This window comes from Myotis daubentonii, chromosome 3 (genome assembly GCF_963259705.1).
Source record: "Myotis daubentonii chromosome 3, mMyoDau2.1, whole genome shotgun sequence".
NCBI lineage: Eukaryota > Metazoa > Chordata > Mammalia > Chiroptera > Vespertilionidae > Myotis > Myotis daubentonii.
In genome coordinates, this window is record NC_081842.1 from 155340746 (window position 1) to 155355708 (window position 14963).

General features: G+C 40.6%; 1 non-coding gene across 1 annotated transcript; it reads right to left on the bottom strand.

The window, feature by feature from the left end:
• Positions 1-14099: 14099 nt before the first annotated feature.
• Positions 14100-14205, bottom strand: LOC132232098 (U6 spliceosomal RNA). Its single transcript, XR_009452256.1, has one exon. It is a non-coding gene; the product is annotated as a U6 spliceosomal RNA (small nuclear RNA).
• Positions 14206-14963: the final 758 nt, after the last annotated feature.

Below are 14963 nucleotides of genomic sequence, written 5' to 3' on the forward strand. Positions count from 1 at the left end.
CTAAGTGTGACATCTGTTTTAGGCAGCGAGTGATGCAATTAATGTTGCCATTAGCAAACAAGAGTGACAGAGGCATTTGATGTTTATACAGATCTCCCCCCTACCCTTCCCAGATGGTGACCAAGTCCATCTATGAACAGTCACTGCCATTAGGGAAAGACTGAGGCTCATCTGGAAGAGAATTCGGCTCTGTTCATATTAGCTGTGTGATCTGAGTAAGTTGCTTACCTTTTGAGAGCCTCTGTTTCCTTGTCCTGAAAACGATTCTCCATAGGGTTACTATTAAGGTAAAATGGCAATCAAGTATGTGAACATGCGTGGCTTATTGCATAAGTGCTCAGTCAGTTGTAGAAATATTTCTTCCTACTGAGTCATAACTAGCCCCCAGTACATCTTGCTCAGCTTCCCTTCTTTGGAATAAGTCATCCCAGTTCCTTAAGCCTTTTGACGGAGTCTTATTTCCCAGCCTCTTATTATGCCTGTGGCTGTTTACAGACGTTGCCTTTGGTTCTTTGGTGACACTTGAGAAGAGCCCAACATTTTAGGAGCTGACAGCCACAGCTGCGTGCCAGTTTGTCTCATCCTCACCCATCACACTCCTTCCACTTCCAGTATCCTCCCTCCTCCTGGGACTCTGGCCAAGTTGAGAAACTCCTAGCCACCACCCCCAGCTCATCCCAAGTCGGGGTGATGACTAGTCCTCACAGCAGCTATTCCTGAGACAGGGTCTTGGCAAGGCTTCAGCTGCTACCAAGATGCACATCCTGCCCCTGCAGTTTCCTCATTTTGGGGGAGGAGACAGTCATAAAAAGAGTGGGAGGGGCTCTCTGTTGCAAATCTATCTGTAGAATTTTAATTTCAGTAATGGATAGAATGACTCATAAATTCTATGAGGGTCCAGAATGGGCACCATAGCCAAACAATCCCCCTTTAATGCGTAACTAATGCAAAACCAATGCATGGCTGGACTTCCAATACTGGACAGTTACTCCAACTGGAACTGAACTGAAATACCAATTTTTGTGCTAAATATGACCAACAACTTCTGAATAATAAAAAATCTGAGGAAATTTTCTCCATTACATAGAAACAATCACATGCTTGTTTAATTAATGGGGTTTTTTTTTAGCAAACATTTAAGGGCCTGTTGTATGCTGTTTTAAATACATTAAGATGCTATTCTTAAGGATTTAATGTATATTATTTCATTAAATGTGAATATGATATTTACAATATAACTAAGTCTGTGTTTTTTAAATCTTTAACAATATTATTTACTTTCCACAAATGTCAAAACTGAGGCAGCATTATTTATGCCTTTGTTTGGAGTGGAACCAGATTCCATAAATGAGATGAGCCTACTATTTATATGTAGTGCCATAGCCTTTGCGCTAACTGAATTTTAGGGTTAGGGTAATGATCTAGTGACTTTATCAAAAATATTTTAGAATTCCCATTACTACCCAAATTTCATTAATTCTTATTCTTTCAACTGCCAAGAAAGTGCATGACACCTATTTCTCCAACTCCTTGTGTCTTTCCAGGATGTTTATAACATTTAAATGGTGGTGTATTAGTGGGAATGTTAAGATGAGACTTAGAAATAGAACTTCCCATGAGAGAAACAAACAAACAAATAAACAAACAAATTCATGGCTTTTATGTAGAGTCTGACTTATAATCTTTTACCACTAAATATTTTTCATAAAAAATTAGCAGGGGTCCTACACACTTGGTTGCTTGGCAAACTTTGATCTTCAAGAGAAAGGTCAAATGAAATTTTACTTGAAAACTTCAGGCAAGAAAACTGAATTTGGAAGATCCTCTTTGGGACAGAGTTATTTATGTGTTTAAATCCCACCCTAAATTTTCATTCTCCATCGTTATACTATTATTATGGTTTTCTCAGCTTACTTTGTGATTGTCTGGTGCAGTTCAGTTGGTAATTGAATTTTGTTTCAGATAATTATTTCAATGCACATTCTAAATGCAAAGAAATGTTAAGAAACTAAAACTATCTAAGTCATACAATATTAGACTCTTAACCAGAAATTATTTAGTCCACTTGTTTAATTCAAAACTGCCTCTACTCAAAATACTATAATTTTTTTAAAAATTTATGCTTTTCTTACTCACCCTTCATTGAAAATGGGGCAACCCCCCCCCCACCCCACAGCAACAAATAAAAAAACAACAACAACAAGAAAACATGTCTCCAAAATATCTGTTCGACTAGTGAGCAAAGGGATGGATTCTCTGAGTTCTGCACAGGAATTGTGAGGTTAGCATGAGTCACAGCACCATTTCTGGGGGTCATGGGTTCTACTGAATTTTCTTGAGGAAAGAGTACATGCTTGGGGATACTCCCTCAGTATAGATATGATGGAACATCTCAGGATTGGGATCTGTTTTAAAGGAGGCCTTTTTGCATTTGTGGAAATGTTGATGCTCACTGAACTAATAATCCAGATCATCTCTGGGGTGGAATTTGATTCAAGAATGTCCCCTTCAAACCACTTGGACAGTATAAATGGGTTTTCCTGCCTGCTACATATGCTAACTTAACAAGACCTTTCCTTTCTACTTATTCTCAACACCAGAAATAACTGAAATATGCTAGCAAGAAGATACTTTTGACTGCTTCTTGCTCCCACAACTTCTCTTTGTTTTAAAAAAGGGGGGAGGGCATTATTAAAACAGTAGCCAGAAGTGGCATTTAGTTCTTTACTTCTTCCCATCTATTGCATTGAACTAGTTAATTTTTTTCTTTTTCTACCAATATGAGTAATTAATTATTAATCTTTGCAGAAGCTGTCAGGCCAATTAACTGACTGATAATCAAACTGGTTTTCTCCTGACATATTTTGTTTTCTTTTCTCTCATAACCACACTTTTCAACAAAGTGTATTTCCAACTGTTAAAAGTACAAGTCTTATCACTAATGCCATATGACTTCATACATGGAATATGAAAAATATGATCTTTGGTTTTCATATCTCATTTTAACTAAATGTGGGGAGATTTAAATGGCAAAGTCTAAAACTTTAAGATAGACTCATGCATTGTCTTGACCATCAAGTATTCAAGTAAAGGCCAAGTGAAGGAGTTCTGCAGATGTATCAGTCAGGACTCTCCAGAGAAACAACCAATAGAATATATAAATGCAATTATTGGGGCTGGAAAGCCTGAGAGTTATAGCCCAGGCCAGCAGCCTGCAAATTCAGGCAGGAGTTGATGTAATCTTGAGGCAGAATTTCTTTTTCTCTAAACTGCAATTTAGAGCAAACCTCAGTTTTTACTCTTAAGACCCTCAACCAACTGAGTGAGGCCCACCATATTATTGGAGGTGATTTCCTTTACTTAAAGTCAACTAATTGTAGATGTTAACGGCATCTACAGATGCCTTCAGCAAAACCTAGACTAGTATTTGATTAAATAACTGGTACTATAGCCTAGCCAGGTTGACACATAAAACTAACGTTATGGCAGGTATGATAAAGAACAACATGTACTCAGATCATACTGTTTCATGCCTCGTGCCCTGTACAAGCTGTAACCACCATCTGGAATGCAGTCCCTCATATTGTCCACTTATTCCTTGAATAAGTTTTCTACATATTTATTCAGATTTCACCCCTTACTAAAGGATGAGCCGTGGGGATAGAAAGAAGTTGGAAGATTCAAGAGCTACTTAGGAAGGAGAATCAATAAGGCTCCGTGACAGATGGATCTTGAAAGTGAGAGAAGGAAGGGAAATGTGGGGTAACTCCCAGGGGCCTACCTTGGGAAAGGTGACCAGTGTTATTCACTGAAGCAGGAAATGGAGAAGACAAGTGGATTTGGCACAGAAGCTGGTTATTTAAGTTCAGACACACTGAGTTTGAGTTGCCTGTCAGTCATGATGAAAATGTGTAAAGGAAAAATAGTTCTGGGAGCAGAGATCTGAATTAAACACCCAGAACTGGAATGAATCTTATGTAAATGAGAGTTGAAACCATGGGGATGGAAGAAGTCACACGGGGAATTACATGGAGTAGAAGACCAAAGGCAGAATCCTGCAAAATGGCAACAGTGAAGAAACAGACAGAGAAAGGTGCCTCTGGAGGGGACTGAAAACGTAGGAAGAAAACCAGAAAAATGCTGTGTCACAAGATAAAGGCAATCGATCAGTGTCAGGTGGAACAGATAAGCCAAATAAGATGAGGTCTAAAGTGCTGTCCTTTAGAGCTAGCAACCAGTGTATTGGTGATCCTGGAGAAAATATCTTCAGTGAGGTGGTGGGGTTGAAAGCTAGAGTTCAGTAGGATGAAGACTAGATAGGAAGTCAAGAAGTGGAAGCAGCAAATGTAGACAAATCTTCCATTGACGAACATCATCTCTGTGTAAAGAGATTAATTTTTTAATCCTAGCAATCTAGGCCCAATCAGGAGATTGAAACTACAGGGTAACTTAAACAGGAGAAGTTTAATATAGAGAATTATTAAATATGATAGTAGAGTAATTTTAGGATATGAGAATACTCGTTTTGATATCGCAGGGCAGAAGGAGATGGACAAACAGAAGGGGGCCTCTCTCCAAGGCTGTGGTTCAAATCTCATTGGAGAATGTGTATTTGAACCCACTGGATGGCAGAGAAATTTGCTGATTTGCTTGTCAGAGCTAGTTTGCAGTCACAAGACAAGCAGGAATGAACCCTCTGGAGTACAGGCAGGGCTGTGGAGCCACAGCTGGTGGCCAGTGCGTGGGCGGCAGAAGGAATGGGACACCAGGCTGGTGTCCCCAGGGGGAAGAATGCGAGGTTGGGAGGAGCACAGCATGGGAGGACTGTGGGAGACACTCCTGGGGAAGGGGGTAGTACAAATAATCAGGGAACTAGTGCCAGCAGGAAGCCAGGAACACAGAATGTCTATGTGGAGAGGGCAGCAGAAGGTGATTACCAGCCCATGCTAGAGCGGCAGAGTCCCTGAGGGACAATGCCTGCTGGGTGAGTGGCTGGGGCCAAGTACCACCAGATGTCCTCACACCCACACTACTGATCCCCCGGAAACCTCAGGAGAGCCCCTTCCTCCTGCAGTGTTCCCCAGCATTCTCTACTGAGAAAGCTGAACATCCTGGACACTTAACAAAGAAACGCTTAAAGCAATTCCATCTATGATCACAGAGCATATATTTGAAAGGTGCATTTGGCGTCTAGAGGCAATCAATTGATATTAGGATAGAAGCCATGCAACTTGCTATTTTGTGTAGCAAATACCTTTCTTTTCATCTCTGAGAAAGATGAATGAGATAGGATTGAGGCAGCACTAGACTGGGAGATCACAAATTTCTAACATCTCCAATTTGCAGTTGTTGCTATTTTAGCAGTTTTTAGTCACCCTGGTATCCAGATTAAAAGATGCAAATACAGCTCAGCTGGCATGGCTCAATGGTTGAGTGTCGACCTATGAACAAGATGGTTAGGGTTCGATTCCCGGTCGGTCTCCAGTGTGGGGCATGTGCAGGAGGTAGCTGATCAATGACTCTCTCTCATCATTGATGTTTCTGTCTCTCTCTCCCTCTCCATTCCTCTCTGATATCAATAAAAACATTTTTTACAGTGCAAATATAGCGTGGTTCTAGGTTTGGATTTTGTGGGTGGGTGTGAAGAAGGAGATCCTGAGGCATGTACCAGTCTTCAGTGAAACAGGAAGTTGCCAGCAAACAGTAAATGGCATTACCAAGGAGAGAAATAAGTGGGAGAGTGGCATAAGGAGCCTCAAGAAGGGTACACGTTTCGAAAGCAACCGAGGGAAGCCAGGAAGAAGGCGAATATATAAAGAGGTCAGTTAGCAAAGAATCAAAGATCCAGAGGCCACAGTAAAAGGGAAGGGGATGTCAGTAGTAGATTGTATCGGAGGGAGCACTGCATAGCTCTAAGAGCATGACAGGGAGGTGCCACAAGTCTTTTTGGTACTTGGTGTATTTCTGGTCTCAGAGATGTGATGAGGGTTGTCACAAGCTTGTAGGAGTGCAGCGAAGGTCCCATTTAGGGCAGAGTTTTCTCAGTGTTCCAGAGGGATCAGTGTCCTGATTAGGGACCCAGGATGCTTGTTAATTTTTTATTTAATTCTCTGTTTTTAACTTAGACATTCTTTTAGTATAAGACTAATGTAACTACATTGAAGAAACTTTGGAAAGTGGGAAAAAAGGAAAAAATAATAATTCCCACCCTAACATAACACTATAGAAGTTTCTCTTTTTAGGTGTCCCCCCACCCCCACCATGTACATTTAAAAAATATTGCTATTTTCTTAGTGATACACAATTTTATATCTTTTAACCAAACCAACAGAAATATTTTTCATGTAGCTACATGGTCTTCATAACTATGATTGTAAAGGTTTGCATAATAATTCATTTGTTGGATACATTATCATTTATTCATTTATCTCCCTGTTGGACTGATCTTCTCAGAAATGTTAACAAGTTGCTCAGTGAACTATGATTCACGATCATTACTGTATATGACTATTCATTTTTGTGCCAGAATCAGTTTTTTTAAAAATTTTTGGTTTCAAAATCATAGCTATTCATGAAGGGTTTCCTAGGCTACATGTTGAATTCAGCATATCTTGATGGAATGTTTTTGTTCAAGAGGGAGGGACACAGCTCTGATGTTTCTTTGACATAGCATCAAAGGCTTTTCTCCATTTTTCATCTTTTATAAGTCAGAAGTGAAAGAAGATAAAGGAGCTGTGTCCTTAGACATAACGCATTTCTATAGTGGCTATTCTATAGAAGCTTATTCATTGTATTTCTCACACCACCCCCACGACTACCTTCCACAATTCAGCTGTAGTTGCCTTCCTCAGTGTTTCCGTTCTCACCTGCACATTTGGACAATATATTAAAGTTGGAGTAAAATAAACTCCTAAGTGTGTCTTGGGGTGGATTTTAGATACCATTTATGGAAACCCAAGTTTTAGGGGAAGTAAGTAGCTTCTTTGGCAGGAAGCCAGTCCCTGAGGAGACTGGATATTCTCATAGTAGCAATAAAGAACAAGGCAGGGAACTGGAGTAAGAGGAGGTCTGAAGAAATTGGCGCTCAATCACTGGCTTAGGGGCCTTACACCCCCTGGGTATAGGCACAGAACTGCTCTCAGAGTCTGGGATGCTACCATGCCCACAGTTGGGATTAAGCTATCTTAACTGTGAAGGTTAAGAAATGCAAGGCAATAGAACCCAGTAAGAGGTCCTTCCAGTATTACTGTAAGTCCAGAATTTTGTTGGGGGTGTACTGGAGCTGACTTGTATTAGATCCCAAAAGCTGATTGTTAAATTTTAAGGAATTTTGCATCTGGTTGACTCACATTGGTAGTTTGAAATGAGCTATCATGGGAGTACTTACACCACAGAAATGCTGCAAATCAGGACTCTTCCCTCCCACACCCCCAGGAGATCTGGCTGTAAAACATTTACCAGCACGTCTCTGATGGCACCTCCACCTCTATACCTCTATCAACAGGCAACTTCACATTTTCTCTTTTTTTGTTGTTGGCATGAACTTCTCCAAGCTTCAGTTTTCTCATCAATAAAATGTGAAACCTAGAATTTAGATCTGAAAGAGATTTTAGAAATTAGCCCAACATTTTTATTTCACAGATGCTAGTAGCTCTGACTAGAAGATGGTATGTTTTTCCCTTAGCGACAGAAGCTGTGGAGACATCTGTCCCTTGGGAGGGTAAGCAGAATGGCCCACTCCCGCTGAAGCGGATTCTTGGCAGTCGAAGCATGAGGTGCTGCAGAGCGTTTTATGTCTTCATAACTCATGATGATGGGCCAGGCCGGACCAGGAAATCTGTCTCGGAGTGAAGGCCTACATCGGGAGCCCAGGTAGGCCAGCATGGTCAGAGGAGGCTCAGTAAGTCATTCCAGAAAGAAGCAGATGGATTCTTGTGGTTTGATGGGTAAGGGTGGTAAGGGAGAAGATGAGGAGCAAACCCAGGCCAAAATCAGGGTTTTTATTCTAACAGGTGGGACAATCACCTAACAAAGTCCAGGCAAGAGGACAGCAGATATTAGGGGGAAAATCAATTTAGTTGATTCTTAATTTCAGGGGAAATAAGTCTAATATTTATAGTGCTGGAAATTCTAGGGCCTATTTCAAATAGTCTGTCACACACACTACATACTCAATTATCAAAGGTTGGTGTTTGCCAATATAATCTTCTAGAATGGAGAGTCCACTGTGCCCTTTGCCTTAATGACATAGAACCTCAAGACCAGGGAAATGGTCTGATTCCTAATCTAAAAAATATCTTGAAAGCATCTTAGGAAAAGAAGTGGGAGGATGTACTTCTCCCCGAGATTCTCCTATTCTTTTTATGATGTTAACCTCTACTCCCATGCTTTTTTTTCATTCAGTCAATGTTGCAGTTGATTTTGATTTGCAGAAATCTATCTCAGAATTGGCTTGGTGCCTGAAGTTGATTATAGCTAAGTTCACTAGCATTTCTTTACATGCCAGCAATCAAAAGAGCAATTAAATCATGTTTGGACTGAACGATTTAAAACAATAAATCCCTCATTTACATATCTGTACTTAAATACAGGTATGCAAATGAGGGACTAGCGCTCTTTTAAGACACTGTGATCAAAATAGGAATCTGGTCACTGAGGAACAGATACGGCTGGAGGGGCCAAAAGCAGAGTCCAGTTAGTGGGAACTGGAATTTTTAATTCGGAGGGAGCTCCTCAGGTCACTTTGATCAGAGGCAGCATTACTTCAAGGACAGAGTGAAAATGAATGTGGTGCAGATTTGGGAAACACCATACACTGCATTATTGCAGAGGAATTGGTTTACATAGTTATTTTTCTAAGAACTCAGTAATGGAAGAAAGATGTATGTCCACAAGTACCACTAATAATAGCTAATGAATAGTATCCTCCCATGAAGCAGGGGTCACTAGTCATAGTTTAGTCCTTGTAAGTGCTCTGGTAGCAATGTCAGAATTCTCCACCTTAGAAGTGAGACCCAAGGAGGCACTCTTAGACTTACAGCTCGCATGTGATTTCTTCAATGTTGGAAGATTGCTTCATCTCAGTTGTTTTCCCATGTGCCTTAATTTATGCTAACTTTTGTCAGTGTCACCTTTATTCCCTGCCTATTGCCAGGTTCACAAATCATATATTTATTTTGGAATTCCATTAATTTCTGTTTCAGGGTTAAATTATCCACATCATGCCAAGTTAACCACCATTTGGAAAAATTAATGCCTAACATATTTTATTAATTTGTTTCTTGAGTTTAACTTGTATTAAAAGAAATTGGATTCCCTGTAAATTAAATGGTATTTGATAATCATTTATAAGGTATTTTACTACCTTAACTATACATTAACTGCAGTAGTTTTTTGTTCCCTCAGAAAACCAGTCAAGTTTCTCAAAAATGTTTTACCTTTTTGTGTTATGATATACATTTTGCATATTGATGCTTTTGCATATTGACGAGATGCAAAATGCATGATAGAATATTGATATCTTGGATTTATATAGTCAAATCTTCCCTTCCGGATATATACTCACTTATATATATTATGGAAAATGTTTTTCAGCTTGTTAAACAATAGAAACATAACATTTTGATTACCGTCAATAGGAGAAAAGGAAGTAGACTTGGGCCAGCGGACACAAACTCCATCCTACCATCCACTAAAAAATACTAAATCCGTATGACCAACATGCTAATTATAAAAGACGCCATCTGTGACGTTCACTCAAGGAAACAGGATTAGGGTGAACTAGCACAGTTGGGATGAGGACAGTGCACAGCCTGAAATTAGGCATAGGGTATTATTAGTCATGGGTGCTAATGGCAATGGGAAAAAAAATATCTTTGTGGCAGAGAGGAAGGTACATGGCTAGTGTAAAATACTGCTGGCTGCAGGGTTGAAACCATCTTGTCTTAGGAAGGCATATTTTATCTAGTCCTGTGGTTGTTGAAAAATTGGGGATTTGATTGGTTGTACTTCACAACTGATAGACTGTGTGGAATGTACCAAATGAGCATTGATGTAAAACAGCTGTTTGTGTATTTCAATGCCAGCATCAAGGAGGCCAAATACAATTAAGATCCTCTGGCATAAAACAAAGACATCATTGTAATCATCAGGATGCTTTTTACACATTGTCCTAAGATCATTGTGTAATTGACTCTCTTGATAAACTCTTTTCTGCCACTGAGCCAGTTCGTTAGAGAAATTAAACGTCCATGTTTTAATCTTGAAAGGCCAAATGACTTTTATGAATTAGTAGCCCTGCGAGCAGGGATGGGTGGTAGAAGAATGGGCACTGCTCCATCAGTCCTGTTCAGCAGCTTCTCAGTGCCTCCTTCCTTCCGCCCATGGTGCCACAGCACCCATGCCTACTGCCCCTGGACACCTACCTCAATTCCTGAGGATGTTAGACAATTCTGAACTGTTTGTTGTTGCCATTGCTTATGTGTCAGAAATGTTTATACATCTAAACAATAAATAAGCTAATTTACTTGTCAGCCTCATTGATTATAAGCCAATTGAAATAAACTTTTCAGGAAGAAAGATTTTGGAATAAATTAGGAATAATTGGGTTTAAAACAATCTTGGTCAGACCAACCCTGGTCAAACTAAACCAGTCAAATTTTCTTTGCCTGCTGAAGTTTGAATTTTTATTAATTAGAGATAAGGTGGAAATTGAAACTCGAAACTAGATGAATTTGTATAAATCCTGTTAGGGGCTGGAGGGAGAAATAGACTAGTGGAGACTATCTATAGCAGCGGTTCTCAGCCTGTGGGTCGCGACCCCTTTGGGGATCGAACGGCCCTTTCACAGGGGTCGCCTAAGACCATTGGAAAACACATATATAATTACATATAGTTTTTGTGATTAATCACTATGCTTTAATTATGTTCAATTTGTAACAATGAAAATACATCCTGCATATCAGATATTTACATTATGATTCATAGCAGTAGCAAAATTACATTTATGAAGTAGCAATGAAAATAATTTTATGGTTGGGGGTCACCACAACATGAGGAGCTGTATTAAAGGGTCGTGGCATTAGGAAGGTTGAGAACCACTGCTCTATAGCTATAAGAAATACTAATCATGCTTTGTTAATCCTGATTGTTTTGTTCTGATTAAAGAAAGCACATTCTAACCTGGGTGGGAGTTGTATGCCCTTGGGCCTGGGAGGTAACCTGGAAATATGGTTTATCCTCCTTATCTGAGAACTGCCTATTCTCCTGGAAAGATTAACAACAGTGGACTCCGGGAGGCACCCCACCCTTTCCAACCCCTCAGCTGCCCCCTCCCCCAGCTCACATTGCCTGTTATCTGTAACCTTTATACCCATTTTTACTCCTTTTGCCTATTTCTGCATGTAATCTTTGCCCTTCTACCCAATATAAGCAGCTGGTTTATAGGGGGTTGCAGAGCAGATTTTAGTGGATGACCTGCTGGTCTCCCATACTGCCAGCAATCCTATATAATAAGAGGGGATATGCTAATTAGCCCAAATATGCTAATTAGTCACAACCAGATATGCTAATTAGTCACGATCGGTTATGCTAATTAGTAATGACCAGTATGCAAATTGACCATCACTCCAAAACAATAATAAGAGATGAATATGCTAATTAGCACTGATATGCTAATTAGTCATGACCAGTATGCAAATTGACAATCGCTCCAACACACAAGATGGCCGCCCCCATGTGGTCAAAGATCTCTGCCCCCATGTAGCCACAAGATGGCTGGCAGGGGAGGGTAGTTGGGGGTGACCAGGCCTGCAGGGGAGGGCAGTTGGGGGCAACCGGACTGGCAGGGGAACAGTTAGGTGTTGATCAAGCTGGCAGGGGAGTGGTTAGGGGGTGATCAGGCTGACTGGCAGAAGCAGTTTGGGGCAATCAGGTAGGCAGCAGGCAAGCTGTTGAGAGCCAGCAGTCCTGGATTGTGAGAGGGATGTCCGACTGCCCATCAGCCATCCCTCGAGGGGTTCCAGATTGGAGAGGGTGCAGGCTGGGCTGAGGGACACCACCCCCCCCAAGTGCACGAATATCGTGCACCGGGCCTCTAGTCTATAATAATAAAAGCTTACTATGCAAATTAGACCGGATATCCTTCCGGATGACCTTCCAGGTGAAGCCCTGCTGCGAGGGAAGCTCAGGTTCCGGTGCCTGCTGGCGGCCGGAGGGAAGCTGGTATCCCAGGTGTCAGAGGGAAGCTACTGGGGGAAGGAAGCTGGGGGAAGGAAGGCCTACTCTTGCACGAATTTCGTGCATCAGGCCTCTAGCATTGGAATACATGCTCATACATGACTAAACTCTGTTTCTGCTTAATTAGTTCAAGTAGTGACAGGCAGCCCAGACCCATTAGTTGTCCAGTTTTAGTACTGCATTCTCTAGCAGGCAAAGCATAGTTGAACCTTTATTCTTGATTCATCTCTCCAGCAACTTTAAGAGGTTCTGGCTGTTTATTCGAAAGTTACTGGAAACTTTCAAAGACAGTATCTATAAAACAACATGACAAAATGGCTATAAAGTTCATCTTTAATTCAAAGAACTTCTGCCCTCAGATTTTAAAACTTTCCTGTTTAAGACAAAAATGGATTACTTTATGTTTTAATCATTTTGATTTTTTTAAGCAACAGGTGTTTATGAAATTTCTAAGAGGTGCTAGTGAGGTGTTACTGAGACCAAATTGCTGTGTAAAAAAGAAAAAAAATGTGTCTTTCTACTTGATAAAGACTTCAGCAGGTCACCTCTCAGTCATCTACCATGATAAAAGGAATACAGTGGGGCCTTGACTTACGTGTGTCCCGATTAACGAGTTTTTTGAGATACCAGCTGTCTCTCCGCTGATTTTTTGCATTGAGTTGATAGGGTAATTTGGGTTAACGAGCTCCTTAACGAGGTTGGTCTCAGAACGAATTAAACTCGTAAGTCAAGGCCCCACTGTACTGAACTCAGGGTAATTCTGGCTGCTCTTTGGAGGGTGTTGCAGTATTTGAGGTGCACAGATGAAGCCAATTTCTGTAATTAAGAACCAAGAACCAAGAAAGAGGGTCGCTGCTTGGGGAATGGGAAAACGTTTTATCTGATTGAGAGCAGAACGAACTGAAGTTTAAACAGAGTTTTATTGTCAAAGTAAAAGATTTAGAATTTGGTTCAGACTCAAGACAAAAGTGCAGATCATGGTTTTGTTCTTTAACTTCGGACCCATTGCAGGGATGGAACAGGCCTATGGAGGTTTTGCCATAATTCCAGGAAATATGGGATTGGGGAATTATTGGCAAGATGGTTGGATTTTTTTCAAGAGTGAAGAAGTACTGTAAGGATGTAGGAATAAGCTCTTCACTCAACCGTGTTTTTTAATAAAAATAAATTATCTAATGCTATTTATATGTTGTATTATCCATGTAATAGCATGGTTAAAGGGCATTAAAAAAAACAAACACTGTTGTTTTGTACCCTCGCTAGTTTAGCAGTTCAGTTTCCTAAAATATGTGTGTGTGTTCATCTTAATTGCACCTGTAACTGCCCCCAGGCTATTTGCATTGCTTTTCCTCCCAATTGTTTCCACTTGAATTTAGCTACTATTTTTTAACCCAAGCGTTAACTGCCTCATTAACACCACAGGGCTCTCCCACAGCAATTCAGTGCTCCCAAGCAGCAGTTAAGGTTTCCTGCCTAGGTGGTACCCTCTTGGCGCTCTTCAGTTCTCTCTGAACTACTTTTAAAGGAGCCTTTATGCCCAGTCCAGCTGCATTTAGTTTTTTCAGTGATGGCTGTTCCCCCTAAGTGAGGCCTACAATTCAGCTTAAAGGACACAGATTCTTTTTATTTAGGAAATCACATTTTTTTTTCATGTTTTCCAATCCATTTATTATTTTTATTACAGTGAGTGATTGGGGGTGACATTGGTTAATAGGATTGTGTAAGTTTCAAGTGTACATTTCTATGATACATCATCTGTATACTGCACTCACCCCCATACCCCCTGCCGATAAGCTCCATATTGTCTGTGTCTATGAGTTTTTGTTTTTATTGTTTGTCCATTTTCATTAAGTTTTATATGAAAATGCATGGAACACTTCACAGATTTGCATGTCATCCTTGTGCAGGGGCCACGCTAATCTCTGTATCGATAAAATTTTAGTGCATGTGAAGCGAGTGCTGGGAAACCATATTTAAAGGACTAAGTAAAGACAGGTTACACAGTCGCACTACGTAGTTCAAACAATGACGAGTGGGTGAGAGACATGTATGCAGCATTTGTGAAGCCCTCACAAGCATCAGGGATTCTAAAAAGCGCTCCTCATTTACTCTCATATCCAATATTTAAATAGATGATTAGTCAATTATCCCGTTTTAGAAAAGAGGAAATAGAGGTCCACAGCTTCTAGGACAGTGGTTCTCCACCTTGGCTGCACATTAGATCACCTGGGATTCTTTTTAAAATCCTGATTTCCGGGCCTCATCCTCCAGAAATTCTGTTTCTTTGTTACTAATGTTGTGGCCCCACCCCATAACAAAGAAACAGAATTTCCGGAGGATGAGGCCCAGAAATCAGGATTTTAAAAAGATTCCCAGGTGATTCTAATGGGCAGCCAAAGTTGAGAACCACTGTTCTAGGAGGAAAACTGTGATTTGAATCTAGATCTGCCTGACTCAGACAGATGCACAGTTAGAGGTTCAAGACAAGAGTGGTTGGTGACAGACGGTTGAGTGAGAATGAGATCACCACATGGACCAAATGGGAAAGAGGATGGAGTAACAGATACTGTGTCCATGTCCTGGAGCAAGCCTCTGTATTTCATCATTTCTGCGCTTGGTGCTTCAAGTTCAAATATTATTAGAAGGTAAAGTTCTACAAGCAAAACAGCCCTATGACAGAACCCAAAGAGAACTTATTCCCCAAGACTTTTCTGGAAAGCTTCAGA